The sequence below is a fragment of the Eublepharis macularius genome, chromosome 5 (genome assembly GCF_028583425.1).
Source record: "Eublepharis macularius isolate TG4126 chromosome 5, MPM_Emac_v1.0, whole genome shotgun sequence".
Taxonomy (NCBI): Eukaryota; Metazoa; Chordata; class Lepidosauria; order Squamata; family Eublepharidae; genus Eublepharis; species Eublepharis macularius.
In genome coordinates, this window is record NC_072794.1 from 21,634,743 (window position 1) to 21,647,976 (window position 13,234).

Genomic DNA, 13,234 nt, shown 5'->3' on the forward strand with positions numbered 1-13,234 from the left:
TGGGGAAACGTCTTCCCTCCACAGGTTTTTTTCTGAGCCCCTTTGCCTGCTGGTTTTTTAATAGAACCCAATCCCCCAGGATATGTGTGTCTGTGCAGAGCACAAGTTGTGAAGAACTTGTAAAAGAAGTAATGTGTAGAGTGAATGACAAAGTGGAGTGTTTTTTTCTTTTGGGAGCATCCACATGGCATTATCCACTAATCTTTCTCCTATTGTGGTTTCTTTTTAAAATAATAATAATTATAGAAATAAAGGCCCATAGAAAGGGCAGAAAACAAGAATAAAGAAATAGCAGACAGTAACAGAACGTGGAACTTGGAAAGGAAAGAGAACAATAATACATATTTCATTTTGGGCTGTATTGCCATGCCTCCTGAGTAGATAAAAATGACCTGCCAACACCTTTTCCACACTGTGACACTGAGAGATCTCTGTCTTTTGGTGCTACACCTCTGAAGATGCCAGCCACAGCTGCTGGCGAAACGTCAGGAACTACAATGCCAAGACCACGGCAATACAGCCCGGAAAACCCACAACAACCATCGTTCTCCAGCCGTGAAAGCCTTCGACAATACATATTTCATTTCCATTCTTCAGGTTCACTCCAAATCTGTTCGCTCCAAGTCTCAGATCTGCTTTGCTCCAATCTTCCTAGAAAAATCACAGTCGGGTACATTTGCCCACCATGTAAGTGTGAATTTTTTAACCTTCCCATCCACATCGGCGCCATTTCCCTTCCATATTCCCTCATGCCTGCCTTTTCCATCACCACCACCATCATGACTGGTGGGCCTTGGGCTGACTTAAAAAAATGGGTAGTAATATTATCGCTATAACATTATAACACTACAGCAATAGGGCTACTACAGAATTTTGAAAAAGCCAGCCAAAAGGACTCCAGTTGCATGGGCAGGGGCGGATACTGAGGATACTGGAGAATACCCCCTTGTGGGTGCTCCATTTCTGCTGTGAAAGCCTCTGCAATGACAATAATTGCACAATGGGGAATCATCACTCATAAAGCCATAGAGTTGGAAGGGGCCTTACAGATCATCTAGTCCAAACCCTGCCCAATGCAGGAACAGCCTAAAGCATCCCCGGCAAATATTCGTCCAGCCGCTCCTTGAAGACTGCCAATAAAGGGGAACCCACCACATCCCTTAGCAGCCAATTCCACTGCTGAATTACTCTTAACCTGAACAACTTTTTCCTAACGTCCAACCAGTACCTTCCTCCCTGTAGTTTAATTCCATTGTTTCAAGTCCTACCTTCTGTTGCCAACACTGTGTGAAAGCCACCTGATCTTTGTGATCCATACAACAATCATGCACAAAACAAGCCAGGACCCTGACTGGAGGGAGGGATGGAGGCCAGGGGCAAGGTGGAAGGATACATTTGGCCAACAGGTTCCACATGGCAGAGGAAGTTAATCTGAGCTTCCTAACCTGCCAGACTTTAAGAACCTAAGAAGAGCCCTGCTGGATCAGAGCAATGGTCCATCCAGTCCAGCATCCTGTCTCACACAGTGGCCAGCCAGTTACCCTAGAAGGCCAACAGCAGGGCATAGAGGCCGAGGCCTTCCCTCGATGTTGCCTCCTGGCATTGGTACCCAGAGGATCGCTGCCTCTGAACACAGAGGTTCCCTTTACTCACCATGCCTAGTTGCCACTGATAGACCTATCCTCCATGACTCTAATCCCCCTTTAAAGCCATCCAGGGCTTTTTTTTTCTGGGAAAAGAGGAGGTGGAACTCAGTGGGTTGCCCTCGGAGAAAATGGTCACATGGCTGGTGGACCCGCCCCCTGATCTCCAGACAGAGGGGAGTTGAGATTGCCCTCTGCGCCGCTCGGCGCGGAGGGCAATCTAAACTCCCCTCTGTCTGGAGATCAGGGGCGGGGCCACCAGCCCTGTGACCATTTTCAAGAGGTTCCGGAACTGCGTTCCACCACATTCCAGCTGAAAAAAAGCCCTGAAGCCATCTATGCCTGGGGCCATCACTACATCCTCTGGCAGTAAATTCCACATTTTAATCACTCGTTGAATAAAGAAGTATTTTCTGGGGGGGGGGGCTCCTCCAGGTTTGGGCACGATGGACCAAATGGATTCTTTTGAGTTGAGAAAAGCCTGCCAAGTCCATATAACTTTCCCTAAACTGCTGGGGATGGTGAATCTGGGAATCTGATATAATGTGGGCGAAGGGGGCAATATGCCTGTGGGAGGGTCAGGATTCTAGCCAAGTGATATTGCCCCATGCAAAGAGTCTTTGTTAATTTGAATGAGAAAGATGTTACAAGAACATTTCGTCATAGAGAAAAAGATGGGATCAAAAGGTGATGGAAATCTCTCTCCATGGCTCCGTCACTACCTTTTGGAAGAAGGTTATCTCCACTGGCCAAAGGTATCAGTCCTATAAGATGTTGTGGGCTTTGTTCGTTCGTTTACTTTTTCCTCCTCTCCTACTTGAATCTTCTTCTCTATCTCTGCTGGAGAGGATCTTTGGACTAATCTTCAGATTGGTAGCAATAAATACTGCTTTTGAGAATCAGAGTAATTGAGAGGGCTTAGCTTTTCATTAGATGGGACGGAAGATGATTAGGTGGGTGGAACGCCTAGAGACAGAATCGAGTGTAATTTGGACTGTTTGTTATTTACATTTCTGAATTAGTTTACTCCTAACAATTGCTTCATCTGAGGTGCATTTTAGATTTGTGTTTTTCGATTATTGTTTGTTTTGAGTTCAGGATATTGGTGGTGTAATTGTGCTTCAAGAGATTATTCAGTTTGTTTCATTTAAAATATTCAGTCGGTGCCTCTTCTTCACCGAGTGTGGCCTACAGGGGGAACTCCATCGTATTTGGCATGATTATTCAATTCCTTTCGACAAGTATTTCTAGGAGCTTTGTTCTCTTTTACCAGTTCTTTCATATTATTGATATTTTGAAATTAACATTAAAAAGGGCTTCTTTGGTGGTATTTACATTTTTCTATGAATATGCAAAGCTATGATGGCTCAGGGAGCTTTAGCTCACATGGTAGAGTTGAGGATGGTGGAACTGCAGCCCCCCAAGCTGTTGCCCATCCTTGATCTGGTGAACAGCAGGGGGGAAAAGTAGGCATTGGAATGGTGTTCCATGATGCTGCAACATTGTTCCTGGCTGTGTAATTGAAAGTGACATCACTGTGTGTTTTGGGAGGCTCTAGTATTCCTCAAAACTCTACAGTTCTTATGTCATGGCATCATGGCATCAGTGAATCTCCTCCTCCTCCCAGTCTCCTATGGGTGAGAAGGAAGAGTTATCAGTTGAGTCATCATAAGCTCCTGTATAGCTGCTATTTTTTGCTACTATTCGGAAGTACCTGCTGCTGGTGCACATAGAGCATAGGTGCTATGCCTCCTTTAGGAAGAACATGTTTCCCACTTCAGTGGCAGACCAAACGCTGTCTTAGAACCTTTGGCGCAGTTTGTTGACTCATTCCTTCAACCCTATGTTACTGAAATGGAATGCTACATGAAGGACACAAGGGATTTTATACTAGAAACAGAGAATCTACCCATGACTAAGGAGATGGCTTTTCTTACTTTAGACATTACGTCGCTTTACACTTCAATTCTCCACAAAGATGCATGTATCGCAGTACAGGAGATCTTACTGAAACGTCCAAGACAGACACCATCCATGCAATTTTTGCTACCCCTATTGGAATTAGTTCTTGACAAGAACTATTTTAAATTCAATGGGAAATTCTATTTGCAAAAGAAAGGAGTTGCCATGGGCTGTGCCACAGCCCCTAGCATGGCAAATCTTTATATGGCATGATTGGAATGTGAAAAAATCTTGAACCCTGTGCATAATCCATTTTTGGGACAAGTGTTACAGTATTGTCATTTTATTGACGTGTTTGAGATTTATTCCAACGGAACAGAGGTGATTCAATTCTGTGAATGGATTAATGAAGTGGATCAGAACATCAAAGTCACTTGGCAAGATAATGATCAGGCCATTCCATTTTTAGACGTCATTGCCTACCAATCACCCCTTAACCAGATGACCATTAAACCATATAAAAAGGTGACTGACCACAATTCTTACCTGCACTTCACCTCATTCTACCCAGCACATTCACGTGAAAACATCCCCTTTGGTCAATTCCTTAGAGTGAGATGCAACTTGACAACATGGGCCGTTTCCACACTACTTACCTTCATCTGGAACGCCACGGAACCTTGTGAAAAAACGCAGAAGATAGCGTCTTCTTGCGCGAGTTTTGCACAACATCACACAAAACTCGCGCGAGAAGACGCTATCTTCCGCGGTTTTTTCGCGACGTTCCGCAGCATTCCAGATGAAGGTGAGTAGTGTGGAAACGGCCATGGTCTCATTACCCCGAGGAGCCAGTTAATTCGAGATCAGTTCATTAAGCGAGGATACCCAGTGGAAGGGGTGGATAGAGCTAGGAGGAGAGCTGGCAGTTTGCAGCATACAGAATTATTTAAAGAAAACAGATGCAACGAGGTGGATCGACTTAATTGGTCACTTGACTTTTCCCCTTTGGCTAATAAAATCAAAAAGGCGGTTTGTGAGGCACAGGCACTTGTTAACAGTTATTCCAGGCTGCAGGACACCCCCTTACGTTGGCTACCATCATACTAAGAATCTGAGGGACATATTAGTGTCGTCTGAATACAGGGAGCCCAGAAGGGAGGCTGATTCTCCCAAAGGGCATTTTCGATGTGGCCGCTGCAGAGTGTGCCCACTGAGTAAGAACAGGTATAAAATAAGGTGCCAGTGCCTCAAAGGGCCACTTTTCTACTCGTAGCTCCATTGGGGTGGTGTACTTAATTGAGTGTTCTTGCGGTTTACTGTATGGAGGAAGTACTCTCCGATCCCTCAAGAATAGAATTATGGAGCACATGTCTAGAATTTGGAACAAAGTGGATGATGCGCCTTTGGTTTCCCATTTTGCCTCACAACACAGGAGTGAGAAAGAATTTTCTTTTGCAGCCATGTATGTGGCAACTTCTAATAATAAACAAAAGGAACTTTTTCAAAAAGAGGCACACTGGATGTTTCTTTTAAATACTCTCTCCCCCTTGGGGCCCAAATGCACATATAAATTTTACCAGCCGTTTATAGGCAGTAGCCAGCGTCTTGTTAAACTTTGTATTTGTTAATTTTGCACCTGTCACTTTAAATCCCCTGGGGATTGACTACATATAGGAGCACTTACTGGATGCAATCATTAAATGCATTTGAGAGAAGTCTTTGGATGATAGAACGAGTGGACATGACACCTGTATTGTAAGTTTTAATATTTTATTGTATTTAATGATATATTTATTGGATTATTTATTGGAAAGTTGGTGTTGGAATCTTTCTGGTTATGTTTACAGCATATGAAAGGAGTTGGAAAAGAATTGCAGACATGTTCTTGAAAAAGCAGCCAGAAACGAGGCAACAACAAGCCAGGCCCCTCGTTGGACGGTGTCTGGAATGATAAATTTCTCCTATATACAAAATCAATTACTGGACTGATTAATAGAATTGTATATACTTAAGGATTATAATATGGGTGATCCTTTTATGACTGTGTATCTGGAAGAGTGTTGTTACCTGACTTGCATATGAATAGGCATTGACAAGTGGCTATATATTCTATGGGTTTGTTTAAAATGTAGATCTGAGAGTAAAGAGTGCAAGCAGTTAGATTGTTACGGTGGTGTTTTTCTTTTTTTCATTAGACACTTTAGGATTTGGGCAATTTTGCTGGAAGTGATGTTGTGCCAAGGGCACAGAGTAGTGTTGTCAGCCATGGCCTGGCAACCAGCAGGAGACAAGGGAGTTGGGACATGGATGGCTGTGCCGTTGGCAATGTTTTGACATTAGTTCTGGAGAAAACCTGGACGTGATGGTAAAACCATTGAGTTTCTGCTGATTCCTAGAGAGATCAGAAGTCACTTTGAGGGTTTTCACCCAGAAGTGATGTTACAATTCCGGGCTGGTAGCCATTTTTAAAATTTTTCTCCTGCTGTTCAAGTGGTGGCAGGAAATGGGAGTTGGAGGAAGGAGATCCCCAGCCCCCACCAGGGGCTTAGCAGCAGGTTTACTATTCCCCCTGCCACCAGCAGGTGCTTCCCATCACCTGCCAGTTGGCTGGCAGGAGGGAAATGCCAGGGAAAAGGGGGGATGTCAGCAGCATTCCAGTGTGCTGACATCACTTCCCTTGCACCTGGAAGTTACATCAGTGCATCATTGGAGGTCACCTGGTACATTCTGGTATTCAGAAAAGCTCTATGGTAAAAAAAAGGTCTATGGTTAAATCATAGAGTTTTCCCCAAACAACTGGGTCCCCCAGTAACATGCTGATGTAACTTCTGGGAGTACAGGGAGTGATGTCAGCACATCATGTAGTGACATCACCAGCAAGCACCCCCATGACCTGGTAAGTCCCCCTCACACACTGCGAGTTCCAAGGGGGGACCTGGCAACTCCACTTGGCAGCCCTAGTTTGGCATCATTCCCGTCTCCTCTTCCCAGTGGCTGCCAGCCATCAGCTTTCAACTCTAGTTTCCTGCTTTTTTGTGTATATGTTGTGCGGATCAGCAGTACAATGGGACAGCAACATTCCTCAACAACAGAGAGAATTATTTTTAGCACAGGTACCTTGAGAGATCCTCCCTCCGTGCTAATTCCTCCCTTCCAAAGCTGTCCCTTTCCTTCTTCTCTCCACCAATCACAGCCTGTCCCAGCCAGCCCTACTGGACCATCCCGATACCTACTTGTGGCATGGAGTCTCTGTCACCCATGAGGTCTTGCACACTTATCTTCTTGTCACATGGCTGTGATGTCAACATGACCTCTGAAATCCAGTGCATCAGGGAAGGCCCTGTTTCTTTGGCCATCCAGGGCAATTGGTTAACCACGGTATGAAACAGATGCTGAACTAGATGCACCACCTGCCTGATCTGGCAGTTCTGTTTATGTTATTCTGTCCTTATGACTTCCTGTCATGTGCTGGCAGCTCCCATGCTGTTGTTTGGGAGTTAAAGGTGCGTCTTGGGTCTAGGCAGTTTGAAGACCTCTGTGCTAGTGCAGTGTAGTGAATTAATTGATACTGCACTGGATCCAATATAATACAGATCTGGTCTCTGACCAAGGGCTTTGCCCAAAATGTTTTGGACACTTCTTGAACAAAACATGTGGAATGCTTCAGGTGGGTAGCTGTGTTGGTCTGTAGTAGAAGAGCAAGATTTAGCATCTTAAAGATGAGATTTCCAGGTAGAAACGAGATTTCCAGGTAGATCAAGATGGGCAGTTATGTGAGTCTGTCTGTAGCAGTAGAAAAGAACAATAGTCCACTAGCACCTATAAGACTAACAACATTTGTAGTGGGGTATGACCTTTCGTGAGCCACAGCTCATTTCTTCAGATACCAAGAGGTGGTATTTGAAGTGAGCTGTGGCTCACGAGATTTCCAGGGTATGAGCTTTCGATGAAGGAGCTCTGACTCTCAAAAACGCATACACTGGAAATCTAGTTTGGAACGCTTGTGGCTTTTGCTTCTTGGTTACAATTGCTAGATAGACTATATTAAATGGCTGATTTGCACATTATGAAATATACAGGTTGGGTCCTCTCCCTGTGTAAAGTGTAACAGTCAGGCATGAGTTGCAGGTTCTCAGTTGCTGTGTGCACTGTACCTGACTTCCATCAGGACTGCAATGTTTGGAAAAAGAGCTCCAGCTTCCCCATGCCATTTTCCAGACCTTAAACTGTCCACGGGGTACGTGGGAGGGCTCTTTGTCCCATCAGGGAAACCCATAGCCTGACTGTGGGTAGGAGGAGGAGGACCCGTGTATTTCCTACTGTACTTAGATCCCTTTCCCTGTAGAACGGTCCATACTTTGCTCTTCCCGATGTAACTAATTAACATGGATTTATGGTGAATAACTAATGTTGATTTATGGTGGGCAGAAGATGCAGCTGGGGTTGAATATATGATAAAATAACATTTAATTCATATTTTACTCATGCGAAATAATGGCAGTTTTCCAGGAAAATCTTTCTTTAAGAAGATAGACCTAAGGGGATATTGGTGATTTCATCTCCTCTCACCTGAGCCTCTAGCAGTGCAACCTACTTTACGTTGTAGGAAGAGTTATCATTAATTTGCTGAATCTTAGCAAGAAAACAGTTACCCCTGAGATTTGAATTCCAGAGGAGTCGTTGTGTTAGTCTATTGTAGCAAAATGAAACAAAAATCCAGTGGCACCTTGAAGATCAACATTTATTTCAGTATGAGCTTTTGTGAATCTTAAGCTCTCTGTCTCTCAAGAAAGTTCATACTGGACTAAACGTAGTTAATCTTTAAGATGGAGCTAGACTTCTGTTTTCTTTCACTTAAAAGACTAACTAGATTTTATTCCAGCATAAGTTTTTATTGAGATCACTTCATTAGATGGACGTACGGGAACAGGCAGACATTTATATATGAGGTTATGAAGGAAAACTTTGTAAACTGCTGGTTGAAAGGGTCATGAAATTCAGAGTGAGAAACAATTCTGTAAAATTCCAATATATGTATTTTTTAAAGTATAGATTGGAGACTATTCACGATAGCAAGAACTGTCAATCTCATTAGATTTCCTAAACTAGTTAACACCTATAGTGGTTCAGGAATCCCATGTTTTACTAAGACAGTTAACCAAATATCTGTAATGATGAAGGAATTCAAAGTTCTGGTGGTCAACCTTTTGATAGCTTCTAATCCAGCTGTAGCCTGCTGTTGTCTCCCTGAATTTGTTGTCATTGAAGAATGATGACTTCTAAATCAGCAGTAGTATGTCCTGAGGGGGTTGTAATGTTCTCTCACTAGTTTCTGAATATTGCCATTTTAACGTCAGTTTTGCATCCATTTTTAGTATATTTATAGTTTTATTCTTGGGACAGCATATGTTGTTCTCTCCTCCTTCATTTTACCCTCACAAGAATTCTGTGAGGTAGGTCAGGCCAAGAGAGAACTAGTCCAAGGTCACCAGCAAGTTTCTACGGTAGAGTGGAGATTTGAATTTGGGTTTCCCAGATGCTAGCTGCATACTCAAACCACTACCCAATACTCGATCTCTAACCAGTTGGTCTTATATAGAAAGCAGGAGGGTAACTCATTATAACATTGGAAGATGAGCCAGTAGAGGCATCCAAGATGGTGGCCTCCACCTCAGAGGGAAAACGGACCTTTGGACACTTACCGTGAAGGGTCCTTCTCTTCTGAGAAAAGGAGGACATCATGCCTTCTCCGGGTCTTCATTCTCCTCTACCCTGCTGCCTCATTCTTCTACCTCCTCCAGGTTACACTTTATTTACTGGACCTGTTAACGCAACAGGTGTTTTTTCTCTCAATACTGAGTTGCTGAATGATAAATGCAATGTTACTGCTTCGTGGAGCCACCTGAACTGAAGAGAGGGTATCCCACATGCCAGACAGGAAGACGAAGAAAATTTGTTCCTGCCTCCCTGATTGGATGGTGGGAATCTGTCTTAGAGATCTTGGTATCAAGGTTGGATCTCTTTCCACGTGTGGAGAACTGTCTATTTGATCTTGGAACAAAGTAAGCATTATCCCCACCATACAGCTGGGAAACTGAGACTGAGAGGAATGGTTTACCCAAGGCCATGACAGTAGTGAGATTTGAACCAGCAAAGTACTGCATCACAGTTCAGCTATTTAACTACTCTATTACAAGTGGGTTCTTGAAAGGACCCCCTTAATAAAGGGCTGTCCAGATTAACCCCGGGATGGTCACTTGGAATCCTGTCTAGACCTTAATAGAATGTGTTGTGAATAAAATGGCTGAGGGCCAAGGGATCGCCTCTGATTGTTTGTGTGTTTTGGCAACACTTTATTTTGTCCTGGGTCTCAACCCAGATCTCTCCCAGGGCATCCCCAAATAGCTTGTCTCTCTGAAAGGGGTAAGCCAGAACAATATTTTTAGAGTGTAAATCTGCCGACCATGCTCTTAGTCAAGGGTGCCTACTTGTTACTGTTGCTGAGACCATAGTCCTGGGAGAAAAGGTAAATGCATCCAGGATGCTGTTTGCCTTGAAGGTACTGGCCTTCAAAATTTTGTTTGTCCCTTCAAGGGGGGCATCTATTGTTGTATGGGAGAAGTAGGATCAGTTTTCTGATCTATACTCCTGACGCTCTGGAGGCAATGGCTGTAGCCTTAACAGCTAGGGCCATGGTTTCATGAGCTCTCTTCAGCATGGCTTCTCTCTTCTTGTCCGAGTTGTCTCTGACTGATCCTTGTCCATCCTCTGACAGGAGCCAGATGACTGAAGTATAGCCACTGGAGCGTCGATCACAGGTACCTGCAACATCTCATTAGCAAAGAAAGGTAGCGAGTACAGTTTTTTGACCACGTTTAGGGACTGCTTACTGGCTGACGGTTTAGACCACTCAGCCTTGAGCTGTTTCCTAAAACATTCTGGAAATGGGAGGACCTTTTCTGAGGAGCCTTCCCTAGGAAGACTCTTGTTTCCCTGGGTCTGGATTTGGTATTCCCTAAGGGTACTCCTCCCCTGATGGTAATTTGAGGGTAGTTCTGTTCCAAGAGAGAGGGTGTCCCACACACCAGACAGGAAGAGGAAGAAAATTAGTTCCTGCCTTCCTGATTGGACGGTGGGTGGGTTCTCTGTCAGCAAGGAAAGGTCTGCCACCCAAGTTGTATGTGAGAGAAGCATCATTAGACAGAAAGATAGTTAGTCCAGGACAGTCTGTAGAGCACTGATAGTGCATTGGACTGGTCTGAGCTAGCCATTGCTGGTGAGAATTCATGGTATTTTGCTATCGCTTGAAGGCAGTTTTTTAGTAGGATATTTATGTGTACTAGTCTGACTTTTCTTGCCTTCTTTGGGTGGATTTCATAATGCCATTCGTAGATCTCCCAGGTGTACATCCCCCTACTCAAAGAACTGGAGCAAATGTGGCTGTGACACAGCGCCTGGCTGCAGAGAATAGATCACGTAATGCACTTAGAGTGTAGCGGTTGGCAGGTTTTCAATGTAAGGTGACAATTATGTGTTCATCGGGTAGTGGTGTCCTGAAAATGTCCCTTTTGTGTATATTGCTCCAAATGCAGGCTGATGGTGGGATAAAATTGTTGCTGAGCTCCTGGTGGAATCTCTTGGGGGCTCACTTAATATAATATACAAGAGAGGGGCCAGCAAGGGATTGGGGGAAGAGGAAGTCCCATTCTTTCCACTTCCCCTTTCCTCCATCACCCTTGTCCGCTCTCCTCGTTCCATTTCTTCCCCCTCACATGCTCAGTCTTTGCCATTTCTCTACTACTCACCCACTTGTTTCCTGCCTGTCCACCCACCTGTCTTTTCCTCCCCTTCAGCTGCTCAGCCTGTCAACTCTTTTCTCCCCTCCATCTCAGCAGCTCTCCTTCCCCCAAACTTGCAGTTCTTGTAGTACTTTTTCCGCTCTCTCTCCCCCAAATTTATTTCTGCTTGCAGCACTGGGTTTCAGATACCATTTGGGTGCCACAGTTACTATTTCTGTTTTCCCATTTAAAGACTTTAATTTTTTCTGCAATCCTTGGCCTTCCAGAAACCCATACCCTAACCTGGGTGGTCCCATTGCGTAGATTTTTTGATCCGCACTTAGCAGGAGTGGGGCATCCATGGCTGTTATTTAAATACTGATGGTAGTGTCATCAATATTTTTATTGAATAAAAAAGGCCACAGGAAACTATTTTGACCCATCTAATCAAGTTGTACCCACCCGACTTACGTCAGGCCAGACTACAACAGATTTGTGGAAGGAAAGATTGGCTCAGTTAATATTTTACATCTTGGGTAAGACAGCAAGTAAAACACTGCAGCTTACATTTGTAATGAGAGGGTTATTTTGAAGGTACAGCAGTTTAACCAAAAAGCACATTTGGCCAAAGGTCCTATTTAGCCTATGCACAGCTGTACTGACAGAAGTCCTGGGGTACTTCTCAGCTTATCGTGTGATTTCATCCTTGACAGTGTGACACAGAAGACCAAATTAAAGTTTCCTCTGGAGAAGGAAGAATCACGTTTAAGCTTCACAATACAATGAGCAAGGGAGGGCAGTGGTGGGATCTCAGTTGTACATACATTTACAACTCAGGAATCCTTTTGATCCAATTGCTTTTGTATTACTACTTAATGATAATTATCCCAGCCAAGTGGGACAATTTAACTATGGATCGGAATCCTACAACAACATAAAGTAAATGGGGATACATGCTACCACATAGAGGCGTATTTCAAGGCACAGAATTCTAGCTTCTGCAGAAACCTGTAATATAATTTGCAGAGCTTTACTAAGTAGCAGAACATTTACAGAAAAATAAATACCAGTAACATGTCCAAGACAAAGAGGTTGCTGGCACAGTGCAAACATTAGATGGTTTGGGGAGGACATGGCGAAGCGGCTTAGTTTTCTTTTTTATATTTTTGACATATATTTAAGAAATAGGATTGATCTGTATGTTTCAAAAGAGCAAGATGGGTGGAGGTTTTTGGGGCACAGAGATCAGGGTGGGGCATTTCCTTAGGTTTTTCCTCCCGGTTTTCATGTGTTGCTACACACGTGCGCGCTGCAATTGAGGTGAGAGGTCACACAGAAAATTCAGGGCAGAGATCAAAACAGCAGACAAATACCTTTGAAACTGCTGAGGAATCAAGATAGCACAAGGGTCAGATACCAGACTGGAGGGTTACTAAGCCATAACAGAAGGGCAGGGTTAGGTATAATAATGAATAGACTGCATTAAGGGAACAATTCAAGCAGCTATGGACTATCCTCGATGGATTAGCTGGCTGCTTTCTGAAGCCACAGTTCTGTGGGACATCCTTTGAACAAAGCCATGGTTATGATCTCTCTGCTCCTTAAAAAAAAATGACAAATCCTGGATTTGGTCCAGATGCTGACAGCTTGAGCACCTGACAGTGTTTACCTGGTCTGCACCAGCCTACTGAACTTGGTGAAAAATACAGATCTCGAAAGCTCTTTCTCTCTCTTCCAATAATGATATTGGCTCACTTGCTTCGTATTTTTGAAATATGCACATTTTAGAAATTCGTAACTTGACAGAATCCACCACCTTTTAAGAATAAGGGTAAGCTATAAGAGAGGATTTGCAAGGGACAAAAGCTGTACATAATCCTATGCAGGGCTTTTTTTCTGGGAAAAGAGGTG